Here is a 5,885-nt window from a genome sequence, read left to right as displayed (position 1 = left end):
CTAAAATGAAATTCAAAAGAAGCTGAATAATTCAAATCATTCTAGAATTATAGACAATTAGACTAGAAAGCCTCTAAAACACTGAGAAAGAGAGAGAGGGAAAACAAAAGAAAGGGAATAAATGCACCTCCCAGGCCAGGTTGTAGAAATCATGTTCTCTAAAAGTTGAAAACAGGATTTGGGAGCATAGAAATTTGGGGCAGGTTCTCATGTGAGAGATCTAATAGATACTATAAATGAGAAAAGATGTTAAATATGTAGGTTTTGTATTATAAACAGAATTTCTTTGCCATTTCTGAGAGCATGCCATCAAGATTTAATTTAATGTGTAATTAATTTCCTCTCTGTTGATGCTATTTCCTTTTCTAGACAGGTCAAGACACAACTGTAGATTATTTGTGCTCAGTGATGATGGGCATAGTGATAATGATAGCGAGAACGATGATAGTGCCTGGCTATTTATACATACCATGAATTCTGTGAGAAATGCCTATAAATATTTTATAAACTGTATATCTGCCTTAATTAGGTCTGTTTTGTTTATTATAAATAAAATAAATAAAAATTCGCTACTCAATAATAGATATTAGTTACTCTAGATTTTTTAAAAATATATTCTTCCTTGTCAGCTCCAAATGTTTTATTTCTTAAAGGTCTGATACTGATTTGATTATTCTTATGTGTAGTGGAGTTGCCAGCTTGTGGCCGAATCATGCCCACTCTAGTGTTCAGGCATGTTTGGACACATATCAGTTAGGGCGAGGAAGGACAAGGAAGTCCATCTTTAGCAAAAACTGGGGGATGGAGACTTACTCTGAATGTTTGTTACTGAGTAAATGGATTTGAAGACACACATCTAATTCCTCATCTGTAATCTACAAGTGACATTGAAAAATAAGATGCCACCATCAGTGAGGATGGAAGTATTCGTGCGAAGGGCTGCTGTATAGGTTATGGTAGCATCTTTGGTAATAAGATAAGTTCTGTGGTGGTTATGGAGGTTTAAAACTTTTTAGATGGGGAATCAAGCTTTTCTGCATATATGAACATATAAGAAAAACCTATTATTCTTTAAAACACCTGCCTTATATCACTTTAGAGGTTAAGGATGTTTTCCTCCCTTATTATATCATCTATTGATGATATAATGTATGTATTTTCATGGCACTACCTTTTAAATGGTCCTTCTTTTTTTTAATTATTTTTAGTGTTTATTCATTTTTGAGGGACAGAGAGAGACAGAGCGTAAGCAGGGAGGGGGAGAAAGGAAGACACAGAACCTGAAGCGGGCACCAGGCCCTGAGCTACCAGCACAGAACCCAATGCAGGGCTCGAGCTCACAAACAGTGAGATCATGACCTGAGCCAAAGACAGACACTCAACTGACTGAGCCACCCAGGCGCCCCAGGTCCTTCTTTTTTTTTTTTTTTTAAGTGGACAGATTCCAGGTAACATAACAGGTAATCTTGAAATACTTAAGGAGAATATTTTAGTTAGAGATGGAGCTAGTTAAAATCACTTCTTACATGAGAGTTAGGAATTGGAACCGCATGAAGTCACGGGCTAATTGGCAGAAAGAATAAATGCCATACCAATAGAAAAATAGGAGTTGATGAGTAAGAAAGGCAAGTTTCATCAATTTTGTTCATGGAATATGTATACCCCAGAGTCTGTACGACATTTCTCATTTTAATTGATAAAATAGCATATGAAATAGCATAGCTCTTCTTTAGCTGCTATACTATTTCTCTACTGTTCATCAACAAAACACCTCAAAAATACCTCATTGTATGCTTACTGCTTTCAAAGTTTTAGAAAAATCTAAAATTACTACTTAAATCATTATTTAACCCATAAAAATAAATTTATTGTTTTGTGAAACTTATTGTAGGAGATGTGAACAGTTACCTTGCAATTCTACATTGTTTTCTTTTTTTGTGGTTTTATTTCCTCTTGTCTTTTAACATACTTCCACAACTCCATCACCCTTTAGCTCATAAGAAAAAAGAGTGGCATTTATAAATATCAAGTAATATGTGTTATAGCTTTGCTAAACATCTCATCACCAGTTTGTTGCAAGAGATTTATAAATCAGATTTTCATTAAAACATAGAAAGAATCAACACCATATGTTGTGCTAAATCCTATGCAGCTGCTGCTACAGCAGCTTAATAATGTGTAAACAGGAAGGCATTCAGTACTTTGTATAATATACAAATTGTAACTTTTTTCAAATATTTTTTAAAGAGTAAGATTAAAATCTAAGAAAGCGTGGTAAAATGAAATAACTTACAAGTGTTAACATTTATTTTATAGAAAGGGAGTTCTCTTTGAATCAAAGCTAAATGGGTATCTATAACTGAAATTAAAATACCAAAGTACTCTTGGAATTGAAATAGAAAAGCAGACTCAAAGAAGAATGTTGTGTATTAATGTATCTCCTCTAGTAATCTTAACTTTATTGCAATGTACTGTTTGCCTAAATATCAATCTCGCTGGCACTTTTATTACAATCCTGCAAATGGAAAGAGAGCAAATGAACCATTTACTGCCTTTATTTTCTAAGTATAATCATGTTTCTGTTTTCCATTCAAAGATAGTCAACTTTTTTTTTCCCTCCAACATAAAACATTCCTGAGTGTAATGACCAGATATGGTAAGAGTTTGATATTACACACCCTGCTTATTTATCTTACAATGTACCAAATGCCAGAATCAATTATTTATAAATTTTAGTTGAGAAGTTAGGAAATAATGCTCTAATGCAAAAATTTGCATAATTTAAATAATGTTTATGGCCAAGCACATATGAGATGTAAACACTACCCTGCATATACATTTTGAATTTATTGGACTTAAAATAACAACACTATAGGAGGAAAATCTTTTTTTAAAAGCACCATAAAACAAGACGGTAATTTTCTTTTTAAATGTTCATCTTCATATAGAAATTACATGCTTCTCTTCCATTCAGAAGAAACATCTCAGAGTGATGATGACTACTTTTCCTATGTTAATATAAATTTGCATTATTATTACGATGATCAAAATGGATGAGTTCATGAAGTAGTGTGAAAAAAATATGTTCTTGTCAGAGAAAGAAGACAGGCGGCTATTTCCTTCCAGGATGAGGACATTATGAGAATAATCTACAGACCAATATTCTTATTAGAGGCAAAGAATCTTTAAAAAATACTAGCAAAATGAATTCAACAGCATAGAAAAATAATTATATATGACCAACTAGACTTCATCCGAAGAATGAATAGTCAATTTTATATATGAAAATTATTAGTGTAACGAAATAGATTAATGAGTTAAATGACACACAAGATTGTCTCAATAGATACAGCAAAAGCTTTTGCCAAAATTCAACACCCTTCATCATAAAAGAACTCCAAAAGCTAGGAATAAAAGCAAAATTCTTCAACTTGTTAAAGAAAATCTATGAAAACCCCACAGCTAAGATCAAAGTTTATGGTGAAAGACTGAATGCCGTATGGCCTACATTGAGAACAAATACATGTACAACAGAATGAAAGAATTAAGTTCTTCAGAAAACACATGAAAAAAATGCAAGATAGGAAACTGAACAATATTGTTGAAATAATTTTTATAAGATTTAAATAATTAAAAAAAATTCCATATTCATGAATAGCCCATGTTTATTGTATATGGCGGCACTCAAATAAATGTATAGATTCAATGCAATCCCTATCAATACCCAACCTGGTCTTTTCCCCAGATTCTAAATTCATATGGGATGCAAGGGCCACCGATTAGACAAATAATCTTTAAAAAAGAATATCAATCCTTGAGGGTTCATACTTTCTGATTTCAAAACTTAAACCAAAGCTACAATGATCTAGATTGTGCGGTATTGGCATAAAGAAATACCTAGAGAACAATGGAATAGAATTGGCAGACCAGAAATAAACTTTTACATTCATGATCAATTCATGTTTGATAAATCTCCCTAAATAATTCAATAGGGAAATAATAGTATTTTCGATAAAACATACGGATACAACAGGATATTCACAAGCAATAGGTGTAGTTGTACCAGTTCTTTATACTATACATTAAAATAAACTCAAAATAGATCACTGACCTAAATGTGAGAGCTAAAATATTAGACTTTGAGAAAAAACATAAGAATACATCTTCATGGCCTTAAATTAGGTAATGGTTTCTTCGACATGTCACCAAAACACACAGGACCACAGAAAGAATAGATAAATTTCACTTCATAACAATTTTGCTGCAAAGGGCATCAGCAAGAAAGTGAAGCTTCAATGTACAATATTTACAAATCATGTATCGGATAAGACATGTCTAGGAGACCACATAAAGAAGTATCATAACTCGGGGCGCCTGGGTGGCTCAGTCGGTTGGGTGTCCGACTTCAGCTCAGGTCATGATCTCACGATCTGTGAGTTCGAGCCCCGCGTCGGGCTCTGGGCTGATGGCTCAGAGCCTGGAGACTGCTTCCCATTCTGTGTCTCCCTCTCTCTCTGCCCCTCCCCCGTTCATGCTCTGTCTCTCTCTGTCTCAAAAATAAATAAACGATAAAAAAAAATTTAAAAATAAAAAAAAAGAAGTATCACAACTCAATAACAAAAGATCATCAAATGGGTAAAGGATCTTAAATGACATCACTCCAAAGTAGATATACAGTAGACAATAAACATGCAAAGATGCTCACCATCATTAGTCATTGTAGAGATGTAAATAAAAATCACAAAGAGATATTAATTAACATTCAGTAGGATGACTCAAATCAAAAAGGCAGATCATAACACCTTTTGGCTCTAAGGTTGACAAACTAATAGGAATATAAATGGTGTAGATTCCATGGAAGATAGTTTGGCTGTTTCTCAAAATGTTGAACAGAATTATCATATAATCCAAAAATTGCCCTCCTAGGTATTTTTCATAAGTATATACCTATGAATAATAAAAACATATGTCCACCAAAACTTACATTCACATTTTCATAGCAGTGGGGTTTCTATTAGCCAAAAAGTGGAAACATTCCAAATGTCCATCAATTGATGATTGAGCAAATAAATGTGAGTATATCCATACAATGGCATATTATTCATTGATAAGAAGGAATTGAGTACTGATCATGTGACAATATAAAAGAATCTTGAAAAAAAATTTGTTAGATTAAACAAAAAGACATTTATAAGGGCCTGGGTGGCTAAGTCAGAAGAGTATGCCTCTCTTGATGTTGGCGTCGTAAATTCAAGCTTCCCGTGTGGCATAGAGATTACTTAAAAAATATTAAAAAAACTTAAAAGGAAGACATTTACAAATACCACATGTTATATGATCCTGTTGATTGACATAATTAAATTAGTAATACACAAAAAATATATAAAAATATTCAAATGCATAGAAACTAAACACTTCATCTGTAAATAACATTTGGGGAAAAAACTCATAAGGAAAAGAGGATGTATTTCAATTGAGTGAAAATTTGATCTGCTGTTTTTAATTTGTTCAGCACAGCTGAAGCAGTTTTGTGAAGTGTGACCTTCTGAGTGTGACCTTACTGAGGGAAAAAAAAAAGAATGAAAACAAACAAATCTTGTCCCTTAAAATGCTAGAAAAAGAAAACTAAATTAAACCCAAAGAAAATAGAAAAGAAACGATACAGGGGAGAATTGAAATTGATAAAAGACAAAAGTAGAGAATTTATCTATAAAATAATAATTAGGTAAAAATTAGAAAATGCGACGCAAAACAGAAAAACCAGTGGCCTCAAAATATGTTTCATGAAATTGATATCTATGATAGACTATTCATGGAATTCACAGTATCTTTGGGCTCTTCCATTTCTGATGCCTCACCTTCCTTTAAAGGCTTACCTAATTAGG

Source organism: Panthera leo, chromosome A1 (genome assembly GCF_018350215.1).
Source record: "Panthera leo isolate Ple1 chromosome A1, P.leo_Ple1_pat1.1, whole genome shotgun sequence".
NCBI lineage: Eukaryota > Metazoa > Chordata > Mammalia > Carnivora > Felidae > Panthera > Panthera leo.
This window is presented reverse-complemented; position numbering follows the sequence as displayed.